The sequence below is a fragment of the Pinus tabuliformis genome, chromosome 6, assembly GCF_031772625.1.
Source record: "Pinus tabuliformis cultivar Carrire ecotype Pingquan chromosome 6, CPIR1, whole genome shotgun sequence".
NCBI classification, from domain to species: Eukaryota; Viridiplantae; Streptophyta; class Pinopsida; order Pinales; family Pinaceae; genus Pinus; species Pinus tabuliformis.
The window spans coordinates 1,675,070,925-1,675,089,647 of NC_142292.1; positions in this window are offsets into that span (position 1 = coordinate 1,675,070,925).

Below are 18,723 nucleotides of genomic sequence, written 5' to 3' on the forward strand. Positions count from 1 at the left end.
CCTGATTTATGATAATGTGAATTTCTTTATAGAAGATGTTAGTTGTATGATAAGAAAAATAGTGGTTTTTATGAAGCACTTCCCACTCACAAATCTTTTGATACGTAAAGTTTTTAGAGATGTCACTTAGTCGTTTGTTTCCATACAAAAGTGATGGAAAACTCATCTCTTCTGAGTAATTATCTTTGAAAATCCCTAATGGCATGTATCCTGCATTAGGTGCAATATTAATTTCTTTATTTACAAGGTCATGGACAGTATGTGCATCAATGAATCCATGAACCAATGTTTTTGTCGTCGGCTCATCATTTTCTTGGTTATCGTGTTTGCTATCTTTAGCTTCACTTGAACTTTCATATGCTTCTTGGTTTTGTAGGAATGCTTCCTTCCAATTATCATTTATGGTAGCATTATCCAGCTTCTAAAGCATTCTTTTGCACAATTATTTTAATTCTTTCATTACTTTGTGAACCCGAACTCGGCCAAATTCATAAGCACTTTTTAATCTTACTCTTTTTGACAACAATAGCCACTATGTCAATGTCTTTTATCATTTGAGGCAATGCAAATTGAATTATAGAAATGTTAGTGGGGACATTGATGACCCCTCCAGTTAAGCCTAGTTGTGGATTTTTATGTCGATGGGCCATTTCCTTTATTTGCATGAAGGGCAATCTTAATGCAACAAGTCTTTCTTCTAGTCATTGAGTTGTGTGAGTGTCCTAGTGGCATTGTTTCTTCTTATCTATTTATGAACTTCATATTTAATGAATGTGTCATCTTTAAATGCTTTTTTGTAATGTTTACAAATATAGGCATTTGCAATGATAGGTTTGACATTCTAAGAACTAGTTGGTAGTCTCGTAATCTTATTTGCTTTTGTTGTCTGATTTACTTGTTTCATCAAGAAAATGTCTCTTTTGAAAAAAGTTCTTTCACATGATGAAGAATCTAAAATAGGTGTGTCAATTATTTGTGTTCGATATTTATGTTCAAACTTTGACAATTCTATTGGTTTGCTCATTGATCTTGATTGAATCAATGGACCAGATTTTCTTGATTTCTTTGTTTGTCTTGAAAGATCATTTTATGTTGTTGCAGATGAACTGTAGCTCAAATTTTCTAACTATGTCTTGTTTCATTCTTGTTGTGTTGTATGCAAGTTTTATTTTCTGTGTTTTCAATTTTTTTCGAATAATGCCTTTAATCGAATGCAGAGATAAACTTTTTTCTCTATTTTCGTGAGGCACAAGAAGTTACAATTTCGATTTGTGCTCTATTTCTCATTTGTTTTTTCAAGTGTCCAAGTGACTAAAATCTCATTGTGTCACTAACATGTTCTAGGTTTTCTAGAACTACTTCTTGTTTCATTGTGATTTTGTTATATCCAAGGCCTACTTTTTTCCTTTTCAAATTTTTCTGAGCAATGTCCTTAAGCACATGCAAAGATAAACCTCTCTTGTGATTGTTTAAGTCACAAGATGGTTTTAATTGACTTCCGACAAATTGAAATTTTGTTTCAGGTTGTGTTTCAGTATTGTTCTTTGAAGAATGTGTTGAATGAAACATCACAATGTCCTCAGTATTTGTCTCGATTGTTGCATCAGATGTTTCAGCCTCAGCATGAGATATCTTTATTTCACTTGTATCTTTTTTACTTTGAAGATGACATGTTTCTATGTTATCTTGTTTACTAGATAAGTTCATTTGTTCGTATGAGGTGTTTCTTTGTTGCTGGAAGGTACAATCCATTGTAGAGTTTGGCCTATGAACCAAAGGTTCAAAGTTCCCATTCAGAGGATCCTCGTCATGGAATAATATGTCATGAGTATTTGTTCCAACACTTGAATTTAAGTGTAAATAAATTCTCATGTTCATTTTGGACCAAACCCTAATTGGAATTTTCAACCAATTTGACAGCCAATGGATACAGAAAATATCTCTCCATAGACCTCTAGATTCTAGTGGTATATTGGTTCACATCGATCTAGCCATTTTATCTAAATACAATTCACGGTTACTAATGTTGTGCATTTATTTTAGTGACTCTTCATGCAGTTCATGTTCGTAAGACAAAATTGCTTCTCTATCTTGTTTTTCTAGACAGTTTCTAAAATACTCTATTGTTCATTTTCTTAGCTCTACTGATGTGTATCTAAAATCTAGTAAAAGTTCTAAACTATCAAATAAACAGTCTTGAATCAGATATAAGAAATCATTCACGTGAAATAAGTGATGCTTTTCCAAGACTAATTCCAATTTGTCTTTTTTAGATAAAGAAGACATGATGACCACTACCTGTTGGATGAAATTATATGTTTAGTAATGCAATGCAATTATAAGTCACAAAATCATACAAAATTTTGAACAATGAAACTCGATGTAGAACAAGAAGTAATTGTTGTGTAGGAAGTAATTGTTGTGTACCTTTCAGATTGCGAGTGGAAATGTCTACTCAGCTGCTCAAATTGCCAATGTGAGCGTTAACAAAACTCGATGTAGAACAGGAAGTAATTGTTGTGTACCTTTGGAAGTGGAAATGTGTACTAAGTTGTTCAGACTACCAATGTGGACATCCAATGAACAGGTTCAGTAAAAGACATTCAAGAAAAAAGGTATTGATGATTAGTGCATAAATTGATGATTAGTGTGCTAGATTAATGAAATAGTGAATTTCTTTAAAGATGTAATTAATGAGAACTATTCTAACAAGATATTTCTGAGGAAACTTGTGCTGCAGAATTCAACACAGTAACCAAAGAACTCTGTTATAAAGAAAGATGCATAATTCTTGATGTAAAGCCAAGGTCCTATAGCTACGTGAACTACCAGATAATATGACCTAAGAAATCACCATCTAAAGCAATCTTAAGCATCCTATAGTGTACTAATCAACCAAAATTCATCATATTGATAAGTATCTAAGATTTCATTGAGGGAAAAAAATCTGATATAAGGAAGGAAATACTTAGCAGGGCATCACATCAATCTGGTAATTGTATTGAGGTCCATACTGTAAGTGACAAAATACTTATAGCTCATTTATGCAATTCATAGGGGGCAGAAATAATAGGGTGGACAATCTTGTATCCACTCTTATTAATAGTGTGTGGAATCCACTGATTTACTGAGTATTAGAAGTATATTGATTGGGCAGTGAATTTCAGTATACAGGGTCAGCTGAGTATTGGATTCAAAAATGATTTCTAATTGATTTTTATTGTATTTTGTCCAACAGTAAAACCATACAGATAGTGTAATAATGAATGAAAGAAAGAAAGCTCTAACTTCTACTCTCTCAACCAACGGGAGAGGAAGAGACAAACATTCGTTGATGGATTAGGGCCAACATGCCTTTCCCACTATGGGGCCAGAATCAAGGATTCCAAAAAGGAAGTAGTAAGGGCTTGTAAAAATAGATGGGATTAGATTCCCACTAGCGTCCAAAAAAGAGAGCCCCAATCTACTAAGAATATACAGGCTGCTCTATTCAGGGATCAATTGTGTAAAGAAACCATAAAGAATATAAAATCAATTGGATTGCACTCAAGTTGAATCCCCCTCTCCTAATAAAAAGCACAACCACAGGGATATTAGATGAATACCAAGAAGGGAAAAGATGGAAAGAAGAGGAGCAGATAGTTTGATACTATAGTAAGGGTTCCATCATACAATTTGTGGCATAAGATTATAGACAAATGTGGAGAGAACAACACGATGGACCTCCAGAGTAGGTAAGGTAAAGGATAGTTTTGAGGGGGAAATTTTTATTACACAAGGATGTGCCAAGCCTCCAAATTAGGGGGTGATGATTGGCCAAATGAATAGTAGGATTTTAAGGCCCATATTATATCCATGAGGTTCATTTTGTACCCTAAACCTACACAAAACTCTAAGTATTATGAGAAATATGAGTTATTCGGGCCTACGCATTTTGAATTTCATGAATTCTTGATACCTTATATTTCATGTGATATAATTTGGCTTATTCATTACTTTATTATTATATAATGCATTTATTTATACTATGAACTAATATGGCAACAAGCAAGTCAAATCCTTAGCATGTTTGCGAGCTTGTCCTCATCAGTAGACAACGAGTTCCATGCGATATAATGGAGGGGACCCAATGCCCCCCTCAACTCCTAAAATAAGTCGAAGCACTTAGTGCATCCAGACAACCATGATATCCATTTGATTGACTATTGCAAACACTCGAAGTATAGGAAGGAGGGAAAAAAGACCTCTTGAAACATGTTTCTTGATTTCGGGACTCCATGAGACAATCCTTATTCAATCAAGGACTGATTGGAGAATTAGTTATAAGTTCTTCATTATAATAAATAGAGATAGGATGAAATGTTTTGGAGGTCTTGTTCGCCAGGGAAAGGAGAAACTAGTTCTTATTGGAATATGTAATATTTTTAGTGATTTCTAAGTTATAGAAGAGGCTCTTGTTACTATTATCATAATTCTGAATATGGAATAATAAGAAGAATTTTTATGTAGATTTGAGAATTTGGTGATTATCTTAAGGTTTTTTGTAGTAACCTTGAGTAGGGCCCACTCAAGATAATGCAAACAACTTCTACTCTCAGCGTTGAGGAGGTAGAAGGGTGGCTTGACCCCAAAGAGAATGGGTAACCAATAGTCTTATGGACTAGTACTACCTACACTGTATATGACTAGAGTAAGAAGATATGTTGAGAGATCAGCCTAAGGGCCTTAAAATGATTCTATAAAAATACTCTTTATAGGTCAATCAAAAATCAAATTGCTATTGCCATCACTGCTATTGCCACCACCACTGGAACTAAATCACCAACACAAATCAATAGTAGCCTTAAAGTTATCTCTTCCACTAGTTCGGTGTTCGACCCCTCTAATAATTGGAGCTATTAGGGAAAATTTGAATGAACGTCGAAGAGCCTTAAAGTGTAATACAAATGAAAATTCCCCCATAATTTCTAGCTAGGTCACAACAAATGCAGAAATTTAGTATAATAACGAATGAAATTAGAAAGCAAGCTCTAACTTCTTGCTATTGAAATCGAGTTGTTATTATCAAGGTAGCTCTAAATTTAGAGTTTTATTATCCACTATGCATTAGATAAATGAAAAAGTGCTCAAGAGAACTCATGCAAGGGAATGGATGCCACTCAAGAAGCTATAATACTGTAAGTGACAAAATACCTATAGTTGATTTATGCAAGAAATAATGATAACAAGAAAGATCATATAATAATTAGAAGAAGAATGTCTTGTTTTTTCTAGTTGCCTCAACCAAACGAGACATTCAAGCTACACCTTACCTAAATCAAAATGGATTTTTAGGGTCTTTTGTGGCACAAATAGATATCTATATACTTTGAAGGTTACTGAAATTGAGCTAATAGACTAGAAAGAGAAATGAATGGCTCAAGACAGACACACTCACCTCAGTAAAGGTAGATCCTAAAGAGAATAAATATGAGCTCCCAAGAGAAGCATATAGGGTAAATAGTACGACCGTTCTACAGCGTTTCCTTGTCTACAGCCCTTGGCACACATGAAGAAAAGCACAGTTTCGGTTAGGTTTGCAGGATGTAAAATCCATGTTCAACCATCACTTAGTAGGGTAATAAATATGCAAAATAGAAATGAGTAAATTCTTCAGAATGCCAATGTCTCTAGAGATCCTAGCCATCAACAAAAAGAATAGGTTGAGGCTTGGTTCTAGGATGTAGAATCCATGATGAACCATCACTTAGCAAGGTAATAAATATGCAAAATAGCAATGAGGAAAGTCTTCAAAATGCCAATGTCTCTAGTGATCCTAGCCATGAAAAAAAAGAATAGGTCAAGGGTTAATAGCGACAACCAAATAAGTAGGGCCTCAAAAACGAGAGAAACTCTACCCTCAAAGATTCGCTCTTCCATTTAGCCAAAATGATAATAAGTAGGGCCTAATTGGGTTTCACGAGCTTTTAGTTCAGTCATCAAGGGCTCTATCTCCACTGCTACATTAAACCTTACTTGCAGCACTGTTAGGGTATTACATATCATGGCACCAAGTGGGAGAGGTAGCAAGCCACTGCTGGGTACACAAACAAAAACAGTAGCAAAAGGCCCTTTTCACTGTATCTATTAGGTATTCGTTACCTAAGGCATGGCAATGCTCACATTCCAGACACCCTCTGGCTAGGGAAAAACCATAAGACTTCCAAAGAATATATGATGTTCCTATCCAAAGAGTTTAATTAGTAATTCTTTTACTTACTTGATATACACCAACAAAGTTGAGCTAAAGCAAAAACAAAATTGGAAGTGCTCACATCACTACTAATTTATTTTTAGGCAATAAAACTTTATTGAGAGCAACCTTATTATGTAACAATAACAGTAACTTACATGTATCACGTCTTTTCATGGATAATGTTGAATCAAATGAAATGTGTTCATAATGAATTATTGGCAAGGAACACGTATAAATGATCTGATTTGCGTTAACCTCCGTCAAATAAGCCTAAACAACTTAACCAACACATATATCATAGGTTCCCAAACAGATGGCATATTCCCTCACTGTTCAATTCTGATAAAAAGTCTTACTGCTACTAATGCCACTATTTTTGCTGCCACTACTATTCATCGCTACTACAACTTCCTCAACCATTGACTCCAATCTGTAATATTTCCCATCCTTCTTTAATTCATATGTATTCCCCATGCCATCATGGAAAACCTTCCTCTCAAACATCCATGGCCTTCCAAGCAGTAGGGGATGGGAGTCTCGAATAACTACTTTGAGATACTAAATGACTACCCACTTCCCTACTTTCCATGCCTCTGCTACTTAATGAGCATATATTTGAAGTTTCGCAACTTGGGAGCATGTAAGCTCTGCGTTCAGGGATCTCACATGGGGAAGTGAAAAGACACTCCACTTAGCTTAGAGAGCTCACAGTCTATCGCCCAGAGTCAGGAATCAAAAGAACATTATATATAAGTCCTCAGTATGAGAATTCTCCTCTTCTGCATGGAGAAACCAATTCCCGCCTGAAGGTATAGAACAGAGAAAAATACCAGTGGCTATGGTTATGAGGTTATTAGGTTTTTTCGAAATAGGTTCTTAGCTAGATCTAAAGAGGGGTCTTCTTCACATTTCTAGGCAAACAAGTATTTCCTTCCTCACCCTACTTGATTAGGGTGAGCTCTCCTCATAGCGCTTAGTGAGTTCGAGGTCTCTGGTTCCATCAAGGGTATAGATATATTTATCTAGCTTTGTTTTTGTAGCAGATCTAGTTATGATAGAGGCCAGAGATATGGAAACTCACAGCTCACCAACAACAATGCCCTAACTGTGTCGATTCGCCATATCAATTCGGTGACTTGACCTTAACGTGCCTCAGGGTTCTTCCTCCTACAGTAAGGGTGTGCCCTCCCTGTGATTAGGGCCCTCCCTGTGTAAACCTCCTGGTATGTTGGTATGTTGGTAATGAGGGTTTGCTTCTCCTTCCTCCATCAATCCAATTATTCTGAATCCAATAATCACAATACAGTAGTTAGCCAAAGGCAGGAGGAAGGCCTCTCACCGAACCATAAAGTGCATATGCATAGAAGACCATTTGAGTACAGTCTGTGATTGAGTCTCAGATGGCCTGAAATGTCAATTCAGTTTCAGTAAGAGCCCCAAAGCATCCATCTTCCTGGATTTGCATGCAGACATACACCTGTAGGTGTAATCCCATGGGCACTCCATGCAACTACTTGCGACATAGCCAATAAACCAAATAAACATAGCCAATCCATGCAACTACCTACAACCAAAGCAACTCAAATTAATGTTAACATTAGTTCCCTAGTGCAAAACATTTCAAAAAAGTGAACTTCCTAAACCGATAATATCATATAGTCCAACCCATTCTTCCTCGGGAAGAGGCCAAATAAGATGGTGAAGTTGAATGAGAAGGGAAATAACAAACATAAAAGAAAAAAATTTGGAAACCTAAACACCAGTGAATGTCAAGTGCAGCAAACCGATTGTTATAGTCCCATGTCATTTCCATAAGGCAGGGAATAATAAGGATTGCAAAAGAAGGATAATATTGAAGTGAATGAGGATAAGATTAATAAAAATGGATTAAGAGAGAAAAAGTGAAATGATTAGGATATATGGGGGATCAAAATATAGTGGTGATATTAACTAAAAGAAATGGATTGAGTAGTTTGTTAGAATGTGGAATGGAATTTTAGGAAAACATAAAAGGGTTATGATCAAATTAAAAGATTTAAAGGGAGAATAATTGAAATAATAAAGAAGGAAATGGAATTAATGGAATGTGAGGGGAGGGTCCATGGGTATAAGGATTGCAAGAAAAAAATGGATAGTGGGCTTGAAAGAGTTGTTGATATTTATTTATTTTTCTTAAATAAAATGTTTTCCTATTTCAAGGTTTCTGTAAAAATGTTTCTGTAATAATTAATGTTTTTCTATTTCAATGTTTCTATAATAATTAAGTTTGAGTGAAAAAAATAGAAACTAAGATTTTGATGGGATTCATATTTTAAGAGCGTTTGAATTTAAAATTTAGATTTATTAGATTTGAATTTTCCAAAGTTTATGTATTCTATCTTAATCAATATAAATAAAACGAATTTTCTAAAGTTTGTGTACTCTATCTTAGTGGATCTTAATTAAATCAAATCAATGGTTAGTAAATACTGACATGAAGGATGAATTAATATTTAACAAGTTATAGTTTTATTAATATGATTTGGTTGTATATGCTCATGGTTAAATAATGTACTTTTTTATATCTAAACTTGTGTATATACAACTCAACCACGTTAATTGGACTATAGATTGGGAAATAAGTGTGGCCTAGGGTTAAAAGTCGGATGACATGTTCTTTGAGGCATATTTATGTGTGCCCTATGGTTACAGGTTGAATGACGTGTTCTTTGGGGCATATCTACATGGGTTATAAAGAAATAATCATAGGAAAAAATATGAGCATGATAGCGTGAAGATTTTTCTCATATCTTAATAGCTTTGAGGCTAAGAACATTTATCTTCATTAGTTTTATATAGTGTAGCGATAGACTTGTAGCATTGAATCTTGCAGTGATGGTCAAAGGTAAAATATAAAGGAATATGGAAATAGCAGTTGAATATCGAAAGGTAATGGTACCCGAGAGGTATATAGACATCATCAACAGAGAATTTGCTTATGATCCTGTCTGACTACTACCCGAACAACATCCCACCTAGCCTCTCTATCACACAAAAATTCTGCAAACCATTTGGGAAATTGACACTACAACAAAAAGGGGGGTCTTAAGAAAATATTTAAGACAAATTTTGGGTAAATTGTCTTAGCTTGACACAAAATAAAACTTTTGTATTGTCTTAAATATTATCTTTAAGTGGGTGTCTCAAATTAATTGTCTTAAAATTAAATTGTCTTAAAACATTATCTCTATAAAGACAATATATAACATAAGCTTTTTTGTCTCTCTAGAGACAATTTTAATTTTGTCTCTCAAGAGACAATTTCATTTTTTTCTCTCTAGAGAAAATAGCTAGAATTAAAGACATATTGTCTTTAAAGAGACAATGTCTTTGATCCAAACCATTGTCACTCGAGAGACAATAAAAAATTACATTCAAGATAATCCATCATCACTTTTGTCTAAAAGAGACAATATAAAATAATGAACCTAGAAATTATCTCACCATTGAAGTAAACCAATATTAAAAGTATTTTATTAAAATACACTGGAAAATACAATTTTACATTACCTGTGTATTCTTAGAAACACTGGTTGGCCTTTGATCCTTAATTTGGCAAGGTCAAGGATCAACTTTTTTTTAATTTAGAGTTGATCATCTTTCAATGCTTGGAGAATACATTGTCAATGCAAGAGGCTACATAGTAGGAATCAATTAGTTTTCATATTAAAAGGGAATCACATACATATAATTGTCTCTTATTTTAGTATTTCCAAAAATCCCCACAATAACACATTCCATCCTTGAAATGATGATACGAACTGGCATCCCTCACAATAAGTTCTCGCCCTACAATTTTAGAAATGATTTTCGAAGAAATATGACAATCACCACAAATGAAAAGATTCTTGATGATTCAAATTGGCATTCTCCCACGAATACTAATAAGTCCAAATTCAATCACTAGTTTCTCACTATGATAGGACACAAATTTTTCTTTCTGCTCATCCTCTTCATCGTGCAAAACCAAGTTTGTATTGGGCACATACCTTGCCTCCTTCATCAACTTGGTCAATTCCTCTAGCTTCTCATAGATTATTTTTATTTGTGGATGCCTTTTGTCTTTGACAATGAAACTATGCACCCTATCGTTGACATCAATCCATCTAACTCTTCCTTACTTTTTTCAATCCTTTATCTTTCATATTTTTCCTCACATTTGTGAGACAATCCCACCTGCGATTTGCAACATATATATTGGACAAAGGCACATATGCTGGAGCATCTTATGGTTCCAACTTGAGAATATGTTTTGTTGCTTATTTCCCTAAATCAAAATTTCAGTGGATTCTACAAGAAGACAATAAGTTTTGCCATACCAAGCCATTTGGTTCAAACAACATTTTATTTATTAAATATTCAACCTCATTCAATTTCACCTTCTTTCAAATGTTGCATGTTATCTGTTACATGGCTATAAGGTATGGTCACAATGACCTCAAATTGTGCGCTGGATAATCTAACTGAAGCAAACCTCAGTTGTGTGTTGTTATGTTGAGACTTGAGAGAAATAGATGGAACAATATCAAATATCTAATGATGTGATGGAATAGTGAATTAACACTAGTAACAGACAACACCCAATATGTTTAAAATCATCAAAATATTGACAAAATAGAATCCACACACATAAAGTCAACTTAGAGGGCGGCCTAGAATGTAATTCACTTGTACTAAAGGCATGGAATGAGAGAACCATGAGAGTGGGTATAGGCATAAGCATAGTGCAATATATAACAAGGAAACTAAGAAGCTCATGAATGAATCCATATGAAAATGAATGATTACAAGGAAAGACAAGAAGGTCATAAATGAATCCATGTGAAAAGACGAATTCTGGATTTCATTCTTTAAATGTAGGAGCTAACATGTGACTACATAAAGCCAATGGGATTGTATGCAATAAAATGCCTTGGGATTTCTATGAACCATTTTAAAATGCAAAAAAATTACCGAATATTGCTACATATTCTCACCCGCATTTGTTTTATTTTCACAACTCCTTAGTTCCTCTGCATCGTCGTGCTTCAACCTGCATCTTTCATTCAATAGAGATAGGTTAAGCAAGAAAATTATAATATTGAATTAACACTATGGAAAGTCACTAGAATATATATGATGTTACATGTACCTTTATCTTTTTATATGCGCTATGTTTTTCACACTGCATTTTATGTTGAACCCTTCCACCATGAATGCTCATAGTCAAGTAAAACATGGAGTCTCTTGTAGATAAGGGATGAAAAGTGCTTTGGGAGTGGCCGTGAAACCAAAAAATATTTCTATCAGTTAGTGAAAAAACAAAATATAGATTCTGTGAGAATTTCCAAGGATAAAACAATCTACTAAACCAATAAGTGTTATTATAAGTTTCAAAATTTCATATACATTGAATCCTAACCTTGAGATAGGCACCTTTCTGATGACAAACATTGCATGTAAACATATATCGTTCTCTAAAGAGTATTTCCTGAATTTCATAACATACCAATCATTAATTTAAACATTGCACAAATCCACCTTCATCAATATGTTAATGACCAAATCATTCACTAAGATGCTAATAGAGGTATCTAACAACATCCCACTAGATAGAATCCATATCCAACAATCATGCATAGAACAAGTAAAATAAAATAGTTTAGCATTCTCAAACTTATATGATTTATTGGTAGTGAAACAACATATCAATTTAAACATACCAGTGCTTCAACAAGCGCCATTTGACCCCTCCCGAATGTATTGTCCAATATCCATTGTAGGTTCACAAAGGAAATGAAGATATCATAAGGGAGAAAATATATTGCTCCTCACCAAATTATTAACACACAAGATAAAATCAACAATAAGATTTTGCATAATTAACTGCTTGCATTCTTCTCAAGTGAACATCATTCAATTAGAGTTTTTTACCTCAGCACAAAATACATGAACCCACTGGCCATCAGTAGTCCTCTTAAAAGCACCATTCAAACCACCACATATAGCATAGTTCGTACCACAACCAGACATACCATGGCTAGATACAGTTCGACACCTCATGCCTTGGAGTTGGTATTTTCAATTTAAAGCTTCACATGGACGATAGTACCATCCTCCAAAAGAATTCCTTAAAATACCATAGAAATCTTGGTGAACCTCTACCCACAATATAATGTTTACATGAAAATGTTAAGATGCCTAATATAATCCACTATAATAATACTACAGTAAATAGAGAGATAAAAATAAATTAGAGAAAGGAATAGCTAGATTACCCTGCAGTAATTCCAAACACAAATCTTGTTTGAGTGAGTAGATTTTGGCAATCTACAAATATCACACAAAGGAGATTCTTCTCTTGGTGAGCTAGATGACACCTGGTAACAATCAAAATTCCTTTCCGATGGAACTTTTGCAATAAGGGGATGGGACATTGTCTCTTTAGCCCACAACATTATCTAATAAGAAGAGCTAGGGCATCCAACAATAATGTTCCCTTTCAGATGCTTCTACAATGATACTTTCATTGGCTGTGATGTAGAAAATATGCCAGAAAAGAAGGTTTCACATTATTTGAACGATCCAAGTGTGAACGCTTGCTAGGAAAGCTAACTTGATGTAGACTATGCTCTTTAATTTCATCTCCAATTCCATCCTTCATGGATGAACTAATCCTAGTAGAAGTTGTAGCTACTGCCATGGTTACAACCAAGATAGCCTGTTCCTCCTTATGTCTCCTCTCTTTCCTACCCTACTTCTTAGCTTCTCTTTCCTGATTGAGGTAATTGTTCACTAGCAATGAGTCACATCTTTGCTTCCACAATCCCTGTTGCCCTTCATACAAATTCATTATCACCCTGATAATTAAATTCTCTGCAAAGATATTCATTGCAATATTATTATCAAAACAGACAGGAAAAGAGATATTAAATCAAGATATTCACTGATATAGAAAAGAATGGATGTGAAGGGTCCAACTAGAATGAAAATGATTTTCCCTTGCATTTTCAAGAAGTTTGTTTCTCAAGAATAGAATTTCTCCTTCTAATTCATCTTCTAGTACCATATCTAAAACTTTTGTACTCCCCGCCTCAAAAATATGCTTCCATTGAGAATTTTTTGCGATCATTTCAGTAGTGGACAAGATATATGCATTAGTTTCTTTCTTGGCATCTGGTATTCCACATATGAAATTTTCTTTGGTTACTCCATCTTCTAGTTGTTCTGCTCCAAAAAAGCCGAGATAGCACAATTCAGTAAGAAAACATGTAAAACATGATATTGTTAAAAAATGAAATAGCAGGAGAAAGAAATGTAGACTCTACTAGTGTAGTACATTCTCTCTTATCCTTTGAAAGGACCAAACCCTTTTGAATTTTCAATATCTCATCTATATGTAGGGATGCACAAGGCACTTGGGTGCCTCCTTAACACATCTATATTTTGGTGATATATCTCTAAAGCAATCCCTTGTTCTCCACAAATCAGTGGGAAAGAATTCCAAAGACTTACACTTACACTAAAATATAGAGCAATAATAACTGGTGCTGATGTAACAAGAAGCTACAAAATCTCCAGCAAACTCAATTATAATTTAAGCATGAGTGATTTCTTACTTCATACTAGTCTCTATTGGTACACCAACCTCAATAAAATGTTCTGCTTGACCTCCTACTAAATTTGAACTAGAAGTATATGTTTCCATTAATTCAAGTAGCTCATCCCCAGTTAAGCATCCCTTAAAAGAAATATTAGTACAATCTGTTTCAATATTCACGGATTGCACAAGCTCCATATGGTTAGACACCTTCATAGAATGTACTTTGAAGGAATGATGCTTTCAATAACTGTGATTTTCAACAACATAATTGTTGGTTCCAGTTGGAACATCTACACACAGTAGAAGCTTCACTAAACATACCTATATCCATAGATCTAGACTCTACATATGAGCACCCAATGGCTATGGTGCCTTTCACAATCTCATCAAAATCTCAGATGACTTGTTATATATAATAGAAAAGAAGAAATTTATTAATTTTACCATTACCAAGGGTGATGTTATTTTTTCCCAATAAAACATACCTTCTACTTTAGTAGGATACCCTTTTAAATTATCCTTTGGTTCGGTTTTCATAGGCCTGACTGTTGCAAATTATCACCTATTTTAGATGATAGATGATCATTTTCATCTATTGGAGAATTCTACTCAATTTTTCTATCATCCAGGGTAGAATCCATGATCTTAACATGGTGGTGAAAATGGTTTTCATTCAAATCATCCAAGAGTTCATCATCCATAAACTCTTCATTGCCATAAGCACTTTCCAACTCTTGAATAAAATTTTCAAAATTATCACAACAATCCTCAATCAAAAGAAAATAAGGATAGGCTTCTTTATACTTCTCAAGAAATACTGAGTGAAAATTCTTGAGATAATATATAAAAGAAGGAGGCAAGCTTTCATACAAAAATCTTGCTCTTTCTTCTAATGTGACCATGAATATCTTCATTAAACATTCTTCATGAAAATTAATCCTCAACTTACGCACATGCATATGAAATATTATTAAATGAAGTGTAGCATCATCACCTTTTCCATCTTCAAATTTTGGCAAGTATGTTTTCCAATCTACCTAAGGCATACGATTTGGAAATCCTGGAACATGATCTCGATGCATAGGAGCATACCTTTTGGATTGAGAACACATTTCGATTTCTGGATCCTGCTACCAATGGAGTCTTTGGATCAAGTGGGAGTCACCAATTGAATGGTTCAACCTTCATATGTGTCTAATCATTGTTCACCATCAGCAATCAGATTTGATCTTTGTCTTTCTTTCCGAGGTAAGATATGATCTTTTGTTTCCCAGCAACGACACCAAAATGCTATCCCCCATAATGTCCCAGGTTGACAGGAATCGACGGAGGTAACCACAGACCAAGATTTTAGTTTGGCATCTAGCCCTACCAAACGAGAGAGGGCTCTCTCTATTAATTACAATCAAACAATGACTAAGATATAAAGGATTTTAGGCTAGATATGTTTAGATTGGGGTTTGATTTGATTTTGATTGTTTGTTGGAAGATGGCTTAGGTCTAGGGAGTTAGGTCTAGGCTTTGAGAATCAGATTTGCAGAGATGTAATGGGGCAAGGTAGGAACACACTTTAGCACTTTAGGGTCATCACTGTGTATATGAGATATAGGTAGGGTTTCTAAATGAGCATGAATCTCATGAATTCATTTATATCAGAAGAAAAATAAACAATAATGTGAAAGCTTCTCCAAAACAAAGCATTACATGAATGAATTATGTTTATTATCTTAGGAAACAAGCACATGAAACATGGAAATGGAAATGAAAGATACAATACATTTAAACTTATGATCACAGAAGGAAAAACACTGCTAAAACAAATACCATAGGAATCCCACTGTAATAGTTGCAAACTATGTCTATTAGTTCTTACCAAATTCTCAATTACACTAGCATTCAAGGCTTAATTCCACTACATCCAACCCTTGAAAATGACTAAAAAAGGCCCAATATAGGCTCTAAAGTTGAAAGACTCCCTAGGAGGTTGAATTTCCAGCAAATAAAGTCAAATACATGCACCTATCTGATCGCTGCTACATACTAGGGAGGTTACTCAACCATTTCCTCTTTTATCTAACTATCACAAGATATTTATCCAAAGCATTAAATGGAGGATAAGACACCTATTTACCCATACAGTAACCCATTTACATTCATCCACTTTCACCTTTTCACTTTTACAAAAGTCAAACTAGAAACTCTAAAAAATTACACAATGAAAATTTTAATTAAAATCTCAAAACATTGCAGAAGCTTAGCGCCAAGTTTGAGGAAATTTGCAGGTGGCTTCCTGAAATCAAAGTTGAAATCTGAAATATAGGTAAACTATCCTTTTCTATCTAGTTTCAATAACATCTTGAATTTTTGAAAATGACCCATGGGAAGGCCTCCAAAACCTCATTCTCCCAAGCTATCTCCATAAGGTTTGCACTAGAACAAGAAGGGTCACACCAAAACTAGAAGGGTCACGCTTCTCCTCAGAAGGGTCGCACTTCTACTCAGAAGGGTTGCGCTTCTCCTCAAAAGGGTCGCACTTCTCCTTAGAAGGGTCACACTTCTCCACATAAAGGTCTCATTTCTCCACAGAAAGGTCGCATTTATCTCAAAATGCAACAAAACCCTCAATTTTCACAAAGTTTTCTCTTGCACGATGATGACTGAGAGATGCTTGAAATTTTAAGAGTGCAAATGAGTTAAAAACAAATCATATTACCCTTTTAAACTTAAATTTGGAACCTTGACACTTTATGACCTTTGAAATTTGAAACTTGGTAACTTTATGGCTTTCTTGAGACATTGAATCTTTTTTGGAACTCTGAACTGTAGCCTTTGGAACTTGGAAATTTGAAGTAATTATTACATATAAAAACATAAAATTACATTTGATATCAAAATTTATTGAAGAGACTTGCTTATTACCACTCCTCCTTTGCCGGATTTTATGCATGAAATGAGAGTTTTAGTGACCTTGAAACCCTAGTGACCTAATGGAGACACTCAACTGAATGAAATCATGATGGTGATGACTGAAATGATGATGATAGTCTCTTAATGATGATACACTTAGCTGAGTGATGAAAGTGACCGACATGTGAAATTCTTGAGAGAGTGGAAAATAACCCTAGACATACTAACCAACGACCAAATTTTATTCTGAAAACCTAGTGACATGATAAAATTCGACTTTGAGACTCCTAGAAAAACTTGATAAAATCATATTTGATCATTGGTGGCAGGTAGAATTGAGTAACACTAACATAGCGGAGACTTGAGACAATGTGATCTTGAACTCCTTCCAAGATAATCCTTCTTGCTTTTGCCACACACTTTCTTCATTCAGCTAGATCTTTAGCATCAGATGTTGGAGGCTTAGAAATGTCATGATCTATGAATTACTTGAGGCCATTGTCTTCTACCAATGCCTCCATCATGTCCTTCCAAGCTATGTAATTTGGGCTTCCCTTAAGGGCTTACTCAAGTCTGAGGTTGCAAAATGACATATTTCAGAATCTAAAGTATGAACTTGAAAATTTGATTTCACCTGCACAAGAAACTAGAATTCTCCTCTTCTATATTGTCTTCTAATACCATGTAATTTTTACTTGTAGATTAAATAGCTTATGTGATATGCTAAAACACAAGACAAGAATATTCTCTACTCTTCAGCAGAAACCAAAATTTATTGATGAAAACAATAAGTAGAAAAGGAAGAATTTAATCGCACATAACACAATATTTTTCTCAGGAAAGAAATTTCTCAAAACCTGAACTACCTATATTTCATTAACCAGAATATCAGAGAATAAAATACAATGCTTGTTCAACCCAAACAATCTTTGCACAAGTATAATCTATCTCATTATTTCACAAACCAGCTCAAACTAACACTTATCCAAATCTGTTACCTACGAAGCCCCTACTTCCTTGTACAATTCCTGAGAGAATTAGTATCTATTTAATCTAGAAATTCCTCATCCATAACTGTGCAATCCATCATCGTTCTTCAACCGATTGCATGGATCATTTGTACAACTTGGAAAACTATACAATTGATAGTACAATGTCCCTGAACTGTAATCTCAACTGGGTCTTCCTCTGAAGTGACATGCATGAGTTATTTATGTGTGAATATTTAATTAACTGGTGTGGCAGTAGGATCCACTAGTGCATTTCCCCACTACTAGACTCCTACTAGTTCATCCAATAATTAAAACTAGTTTAACTGACTATAACTCAGGTAGATTGGGTTATCTAATTACAACTCAAAATAACTCAACCTTGGCCCCTAAAATTTATTGATCACTCTACATGACTCTAGTTAGACTTCCAACCCAAATTTCCTAAGTCAATTAAATCAATTTAACTTAGTTAACTATTACAAGTTTCTATGAGAATAGAATTTCAATTTAATTCACAACTTAATTCAAGGACAAATTAAATTAGAATTTGTAGATGTTATTTTTAACATTTCTTGTTGCTATTTTCAACAATATATACCCTATTTTGTTTCCTATGAGGTCATGACATATGATTCAATGGCATTATGAATTCCTTCTAATATTTCTTGATTCCAAAATTTTTGGGGATGAGAGTAGGGTCGGAGCTAGAATGTTGTTGTTGAAAAATACCTTTATCAAGAAAAATTCTCTTTTCCTAGAAGTGAAGGTACAACCGCACTAAACTAAAACATAAGAGTGTTTTGAAGGGTTTTATCTATGTCATCAAAATTATTAAATATTATAGTAAGAAAAACCTTTGAAGCCTAGTTTAAGATTCACATAACCTTTTGTTTGCTAGTATTTTTTATTGCAACCCTCCATAGCTTACTCTATTGGCAAAATGCCCATAAATTTGCTAATGAGTGCAT